This window comes from Schistocerca nitens, unplaced genomic scaffold (assembly GCF_023898315.1).
Source record: "Schistocerca nitens isolate TAMUIC-IGC-003100 unplaced genomic scaffold, iqSchNite1.1 HiC_scaffold_466, whole genome shotgun sequence".
Lineage (NCBI taxonomy): Eukaryota > Metazoa > Arthropoda > Insecta > Orthoptera > Acrididae > Schistocerca > Schistocerca nitens.
Window position 1 is genome coordinate 216336 of NW_026045999.1, and position 9063 is coordinate 225398.

Here is a 9063-nt window from a genome sequence, read left to right on the forward strand (position 1 = left end):
TGGGCCTTCGGCTCCGAAAGCCCATATCGATGATGTCTCGCTGAATGGTTCGCACGCTGACTCTTGTTGATGCCCCAGCACTGAAATCTACAGCAATTTGCGGCGGATGAGACGCACTTCTGCCACGTTGGTTCCGTTCTTGCAGGATCTTTTTCCGCGCGCAGCGATGTCTGAAATTTGATATTTTTACCGGGTTCCTGATATTTATGGTACACTCGTGAAATGGTAGTACGGGAAAATCCCCGCTCCATCGCTACCTCGGAGATGCCGTATCCCATCGACTATAACACCAAGTTCGGACTCACTTAAATCTTAGTAACCCGCCATTGCAGCAGCAGTAAACGATCTAACAACTCCGCCAGACACTTGTTGCCTTATATGGGCGCTGTCGACCCGCAGCGCCGTATTCTGCCTGTTTACATACAGGGTGTTTCAAAAATGACCGGTATATTTGAAACGGCAATAAAAACTAAACGAGCAGCGATAGAAATACACCGTTTGTTGCAATATGCTTGGGACAACAGTACATTTTCAGGCGACAAACTTTCGAAATTACAGTAGTTACAATTTTCAACGACAGATGGCGCTGCAAGTGATGTGAAAGATATAGAAGACAACGCAGTCTGTGGGTGCGCCATTCTGTACGTCGTCTTTCTGCTATAAGCGTGTGCTGTTCACAACGTGCAAGTGTGCTGTAGACAACATGGTTTATTCCTTAGAACAGAGGGTTTTTCTGGTGTTGGAATTCCACCGCCTAGAACACAGTGTTGTTGCAACAAGACGAAGTTTTCAACGGAGGTTGAATGTAACCAAAGGACCGAAAAGCGATACAATAAAGGATCTGTTTGAAAAATTTCAACGGACTGGGAACGTGACGGATGAACGTGTCGGAAAGGTAGGGCGACCGCGTACGGCAACCACAGAGGGCAACGCGCAGCTAGTGCAGCAGGTGATCTGACAGCGGCCTCGGGTTTCCGTTCGCCGTGTTGCAGCTGCGGTCCAAATGACGCCAACGTCCACGTATCGTCTCGTGCGCCAGAGTTTACACCTCTATCCATACAAAATTCAAACGCGGCAACCGCTCAGCGCCGCTACCATTGCTGCACGAGAGACATTCGCTAACGATATAGTGCACAGGACTGATGACGGCGATATGCATGTGGGCAGCATTTGGTTTACTGACGCTTATTTTTACATGGACGGCTTCGTCAATAAACAGAACTGGCGCATATGGGGAACCGAAAAGCCCCATGTTGCAGTCCCATCGTCCCCGCATCCTCAAAAAGTACTGGTCTGGGCCGCCATGTCTTCCAAAGGAATCATTGGTCCATTTTTCAGATCCGAAACGATTACTGCATCACGCTATCTGGACATTCTTCGTGAATTTGTGGCGGTACAAACTGCGAACACCTCGTGGTTTATGCAAGATGGTGCCTGGCCACATCGCACGGCCGACGTCTTTAATTTCCTGAATGAATATTTCGATGATCGTGTGATTGCTTTGGGCTATCCGAAACATACAGGAGGCGGCGTGGATTGGCCTCCCTATTCGCCAGACATGAACCCCTGTGACTTCTTTCTGTGGGGACACTTGAAAGACCAGGTGTACCGCCAGAATCGAGAAACAATTGAACAGCTGAAGCAGTACATCTCATCTGCATGTGAAGCCATTCCGCCAGACACGTTGTCATAGGTTTCGGGTAATTTCATTCAGAGACTACGCCATATTATTGCTACGCATGGTGGATATGTGGAAAATATCGTACTATAGAGTTTCTCAGACCGCAGCGCCATCTGTTGTTGAAAATTGTAACTACTGTAATTTCGAAAGTTTGTCTGCCTGAAAATGTACTGTTGTCCCAAGCATATTGCAACAAACGGTGTATTTCTATCGCTGCTCGTTTAGTTTTTATTGCCGTTTCAAATATACCGGTCATTTTTGAAACACCCTGTAAATGACCTAGTAGTTAACGTCGGAAGCTTTATAGGACTGTTCACAGATGATGCGGTTGTCTACAAGAAGGCAGCAACGTCAGAAAAAGTTGCGACTTGCAGAAAGACCTACAGAGAACTGACGCATGATGCAAGCTCTGAAAATTGACCCTGGAGGTACTTAAATGTAACATACTGCGTGTATGTAGAAGAAGAAACCCACGACTGTAGAATCGCATTGTAGGTGAAGAATTGCTGGAAACAGTAGCTACCACATCTAGAAGTAAGTATCTGCCGCAATCTTAACTGGAATAATCACGTGCAGTAAATACTAGGAAAAGCAGATGACGGTCTGAAATTCATAGGAAGAATCGTAAGGAAATGTACAGTAATTCATCCATGAAAGACACTGCTGTCGAAACATTTGTCTGACCAGTTCTTGAGTATTGCTCGTCACTGTGGGACACTTACCAGGTAAGATCAATAGAAGCGATGGACGCGAGAGCCCTACAGGGTTTCTCGACAGATTTCAGTGGCAGACGCTACAAGAGAGACGTAGCTAGTGAAATTCCGAGAGAGTGAGTTCCACATACGTCTCGCGAAATAACCACAACAAGAAACTCCGAACTTATGCGAATGTCTACCGACAATCGATCTTGCTTTGCGCCATTCGTGAATGGTACAGGGAAGGGGGGGATAAGAAAGTGCCGCCAAGAGTACCCTCCGCCACACACCACCAGGAGGTAGATGTCAATGTTAACACAGACGACTACACCGAATAGTTAGGAGGAAATGATGGTAATACGGTTTCACTGCGTGAATCATTTACCAATCTAGAGCGGGTCAGTTTTCGTTCGAGACACAAGAGCTGACCCTGAGCTTATCTGGGAATGTTAACCCCGAGATAACCTCTTTGCTCGGAATATGTTTTCCTCGACGCGATTCTGTCTCCTACTGGCTGCACATTTGCTTCCTGCTGTGCACCTTTCACTGCTGTTTTCCTAATGTAATTTACAGGATAGGGCAAATAAAAGTGGCCCGGAGAACAGGACTCCAAGGTACAAAGAAACGCAGTAAAGGAAAGAAAATGCAGCACTAAACTGACTACAGCAGACGTTGAAAGGAACCACCATTCATCTCTTGGCACTTTCGAGCCTTGGTCAGCAAGTTGCTGAAAGGCGGATCGAAGCTGGACTGTTGGAACTGTATGCAATCTCATCCGAAATATTTTGCAAGAGTTGTTGAAGACCGTGGGGATTGTTGCGATACACCTTAGACTAGAGGCTCCGTACACAAAATAATCGCACACTGAGAGATCAGGTGAGCTGGGTGACCAGCTGGAGCCGAGCCCAGACTGACCTCTGCTGACAACTCCGTCAGACGTCACGATTGTGTAAATGTGCACCAAGGTTCGGTCGACTAGTTTGGCAGTTGCTCCATCCTGTTGGAAGTAACTGTAGGTTTTCCTCCTCCTTTAACGCTGCCACAAATGGCTTCGAAATGTTGGCTGTGTAGCATCCGATGAAAGAAGGTGGGACCAATAATGCGGCATGCAGACACTGGACACCGAACCCCAACCTTCTGATCACGCAGCTGTGTTTTGTGGAAGGTTTTCGGAGTCTCTGCTGCCCAGAACCTGTGATTCTGTGAGCTGATGCCACCACTCAGATGAAATCAGGCTCCATTAGACAAAGAACAGATCCATGTCGAAGCAGTTCATTGTTATCTCAGCGAACAGCCATTAACAAAGCTGGAGGCGATGAGGAGCATCTGTTGGTTTTAATGCACGAACAACAGGCACTCGCTAAGGATGCACGTGCAGGTCCAGGTGGAGTATTCGTCTGCACCATCGACGTGAAATGCCGGTCTCTTGCAGCAGGTGTCGGGTCGATTTGGTAGGACCCTGAAGCATTTTCCGCTGAACTGCAGCCACATTTTCTGGCGTGCGGACGCGTTTGGGAGTGTTTTTTTTTTTTGACTTGCTCAAAACAGATCCTGTCTGACGTCATTTTCAGACTAATCGTTGCATGGCACCCTTTGCTGGCACTTTGACACCATTAAACTTCTTACCACGCCGTTTGCCCGACTTTGTTGTCGCGTAACTTTCCGCTACGAACACCTGCTGCTCCACTGTGTTTAGAACCGTCGTCGCCTTTGCACTGCTCCACTCACGCTGACACAGCCCGCACTGCCCTCTGAACCTGTGTGGATCACGTGGCGGGAGCACACGTAGTGTTCACGCCATGGTGTGTTGTTAGATGCATACATCCATGTCCAATCGGATCCACTCGTGCGTGCCACTTTCATTTGCCCCCCCCCCTCCCCCTGCTACTTGTGGTTCTCAGTCTAGCGCCAATCCTTTGAACACGTAACGTCCATCAACAACACTGGTAAATGCAAGTTTTTTGTAGCACGTCACCAGCTATTTACAGGGTGTTTCAAAAATGACCGGTATATTTGAAACGGCAATAAAAACTAAACGAGCAGCGATAGAAATACACCGTTTGTTGCAATATGCTTGGGACGACAGTACGTTTTCAGGCGGACAAACTTTCGAAATTACAGTAGTTACAATTTTCAACAACAGATGGCGCTGCAAGTGATGTGAAAGATATAGAAGACAACGCAGTCTGTGGGTGCGCCATTCTGTACGTCGTCTTTCTGCTGTAAGCGTGTGCTGTTCACAACGTGCAAGTGTGCTGTGGACAACATGGTTTATTCCTTAGAACAGAGGATTTTTCTGGTGTTGGAATTCCATCGCCTAGAACACAGTGTTTTTGCAACAAGACGAAGTTTTCAACGGAGGTTGAATGTAACCAAAGGACCGAAAAGCGATACAATAAAGGATCTGTTTGAAAAATTTCAACTGACTGGGAACGTGACGGATGAACGTGCTGGAAAGGTAGGGCGACCGCGTACGGCAACCACAGAGGGCAACACGCAGCTAGTGCAGCAGGTGATCCGACAGCGGCCTCGGGTTTCCATTCACCGTGTTGCAGCTGCGGTCCAAATGACGCCAACGTCCACGTATCGTCTCGTGCGCCAGAGTTTACACCTCTATCCGTACAAAATTCAAACGTGGCAACCGCTCAGCGTCGCTACCATTGCTGCACGAGAGACATTCGCTAACGATATAGTGCACAGGATTGATGACGGCGATATGCATGTGGGCAGCATTTGGTTTACTGACGAAGCTTATTTTTACCTGGACGGCTTCGTCAATAAACAGAACTGGCGCATATGGGGAACCGAAAAGCCCCATGTTGCAGTCCCATCGTCCCTGCATCCTCAAAAAGTACTGGTCTGGGCCGCCATGTCTTCCAAAGGAATCATTGGCCCATTTTTCAGATCCGAAACGATTACTGCATCTCGCTATCTGGACATTCTTCGTGAATTTGTGGCGGTACAAACTGCCTTAGATGACACTGCGAACACCTCGTGGTTTATGCAAGATGGTGCCCGGCCACATCGCACGGCCGACGTCTTTAATTTCCTGAATGAATATTTCGATGATCGTGTGATTGCTTTGGGCTATCCGAAACATACAGGAGGCGGCGTGGATTGGCCTCCCTATTCGCCAGACATGAACACCTGTGACTTCTTTCTGTGGGGACACTTGAAAGACCAGGTGTACCGCCAGAATCCAGAAACAATTGAACAGCTGAAGCAGTACATCTCATCTGCATGTGAAGCCATTCCGCCAGACACGTTGTCAAAGGTTTCGGGTAATTTTATTCAGAGACTACGCCATATTATTGCTACGCATGGTGGATATGTGGAAAACATCGTACTATAAAGTTTCCCAGACCGCAGCGCCATCTGTTGTTGACAATTATAACTACTGTAATTTCGAAAGTTTGTCTGCCTGAAAATGTACTGTTGTCCCAAGCATATTGCAACAAACGGTGTATTTCTATCGCTGCTCGTTTAGTTTGTATTGCCGTTTCAAATATACTGGTCATTTTTGAAACACCCTGTATGACAACTATCTTTTGGAACAAAACGAAGGAAAGTCAATAGCATAATAGCTCCAATTTCATTTTGTAACGTAATTTTTTCCTCCAATAGACGTGTAAAAGATGTCTCCTACCTCTCCTATTCAGAAAACACTATAAAAGATGAAGTTGAACCGCCACTGAGAAAGGAAACTTATGATCAAACATTTCTGGGAGAAACAGTAACATAGGAACACTGAAGGCTGCCGTAAAGGTATTTCTTCTGAGACATCTAGTTCGGCCAAGCGACCATCTCCTAAATTTTGAAAGAAAGTGCTTTGTAGGATAACGGAAAATGTAACGATGAGATGTCAGAGACTTTAAGGGGGGTAGGCCGTCAAACGGGACGACTTGGAACAGGAGAGTCACCACAGGACATTTTAATTTCCACTGTCTATACTTTTACAAACAAATTCATAGAACTTTTCAGCATGAAAAGGAAGGATTCAGAATTCACACTCATCGCAGTGGAATTTCAAAAACATAACAAAATAATTTTTTTACATGTGAAACTTCATCATTTTTTTACTTACTATTGGCTGCATTTGTTGCTATAGGTACACTTCATAAGTAAGAGAGATTCTTCGATGAATTTTGGACAGCACACAAATCATACTTACAGGTGTATGAAACTCTAGAATTTATTTAATTTATGAAAAAAAGAATGAGCTGCTACATTTTAAACTTCATGTTTAGAAAAAATTCAAATTTTATAGTCAATTATCTCAATTTTTACCACACTTTTTAACACATTACGAAAATTCTAGAGTTTCATACACCTGTAAGTATGGTTTGTATGAAGTTCAAAATTCATGGAAGAATCTCTCTTATTTATCAAGAAAAGTGATAGCCACAAATGCAGCCAATAGTAAGTGAAAAAATGATCAAATTTCACTTGTAAAAAAAATTATTTTGTTACGTTTTTGAACTTCCACTGCTATGAGTGTGAATCCTGAATATTTTCTGGTCACGTTAACAAAGTTTTATGAATTTATTTGTCGAAGTATAGACAGTGCAAATTAAAACGTCCTCTGGTGCCTCTCCTGCTCCGAGTTTGACGACCTGCCCGCCAAGACAACTTAGTCAGTTCCAGAGAACGTTTCAATGACATAGACGAGGGCCAAGGGGGAAAAACCAGTGAGAATGGAAGAGGGAACGGTCGGCTCTGGTGGTAAAGTGCGTGCCTCCTGTGAATGGGAACCAAGAGATCGCAGGATCGAATCCACTGAAGACTTTATCCTGCCTCCGAGCTAGCCGCCGTTACTCAGTGACACTAAGTTTCACCAGAAACGACCCATGGTTCGGATTTCTGGTATGATTTTTTTTTTAGTAATTTAATTGAAAGCTTTGTTGCTTTGGTAAAAATAAAATTGGTTCTTTTTGTCGTGACAGAATAAATTACTATTAATCACACCAGATTTGTCGGAGAACAGCAGCAACATGTGTAATTGATCCAGCTTTAAGAAATTCTATTACCTTTTAGCGGAAAATTCGTGCGGTACTCTCCGACGTTAGAAAAGTGGTGGTGTTCCGTTCGGAGCAGGAGGCGGCTGTCTTTTCTCATTCGCGATATCGAAAATTACTAAAAAATGAACAGAATTTTTTTTTTCGGAGGAAGATCGCGCGGAGAAAACAGACAGAAGTTACATGAAAGAAACCTAAGGGACCAACTAATTGGATTTGTACGAACATATAAACGGAACTGAAAGAACTTGGAATAAACACTATAACGATGTCGTCACGACAGCCTCCTGTTCCGACAGAACACACGCTGGATCATAAGCTGCATAAATCTTTTAAACAGAAAAGATTATCACAAGTATAATTAATGAAAATAAGGTTGAGAGATTTTCTTTGAAATTAAATAAACTTCAAGGCTTCAAGTATTATATTATGAAATGGAAACTTACATTAACATGGCCACCCATTGTGGCGGTGGAGCGAATTTTCATGATACACATTCTCGCTTGTTTGTGGCTAAATATATTTTTTAATCACTTAAACTCTTAAATTTACAATAAAATGATTATATCAGTATGGAGCACAATACTTCTGCGTCCGACTCGCAACACATTCACAGAAGAACAGCTAGAGAGCGGCGCGGCTCCCTGCAGAAGTAAAAATTGGCAATTGTTATTTTGAAACATAGGTGCATCGTTTTTTTTTTTTTACTGATCGATAGCAGCGTATAACAGTTTATAGCTATCGTGATATCCTGCGCTTTTCAGGAGCGCAGCAAAGATATCTGGTTACAACATTCATTGGTATATGTTAAAAGTTCGCACATACTGACGCGAATACAGAAAAAAAACTTTTACATGTTAAAAATCGCAGTGATAAGGCTGTAATGTCACAGATTTCACGTTAAACTGTAGGCCCCGTTTCCTGGGCAGCAAACTGGGGTAGGTTAGGGACACGCAAGCCCCTGAAGTGACATACTATCGCGAAAACTATACCACGCCTTTGAGTCACACGGAACTATTATTGTCATCGGACAAGTGCTCAGATGAAAAATAAAAGCGTGAGATAACGATACAGCCTTTCTTCTCCGACGTACGGGCTATACATAGAAGAAACAATGTCGGCACTAAAACAAAGATTAGTTAGCGCGATTAAATTGAGCGTAATTTCGATTAACACATTTTTATAGCCCGTGCTTATCAGTGTGACTTTCGGAAGCTGTTGAACCAATAGTCTACCGAGCGCAAAATATTGACAGAGATCAAAAGTACTGAAGACTAACAGAAACGTGATTTGCAACAAACTTAAGCCCTATGCTCTGGGATACACATTAGACGAAGTGAAAAAATTTCGCTGACTTGGAATGGTGGACAAAACAAGAAGGGAATAAGGAGCAAACTATTACAGCCCAAGAGGACATTCGTTGTCAAAGGAAGTCTACTAGAATGAAACATAGACTTCAGCTTGTGAGAGAAATTACTGAGACTGTGTGTCTATAGCAGAGCATTGTATAGAACTGAATCAGGACCTGTGAGAAAATCGAAAAGAACACAGTTCGAGTGTATGAAATGCGGTGTCACAGAAGGATGCTGAAAATTAAGCACAATGGTAAGAAATTCTTCATTTTCGTGGCCATGTTGTGCGTAGTTGCTTTACAATTCTTCAGGGTATTTTT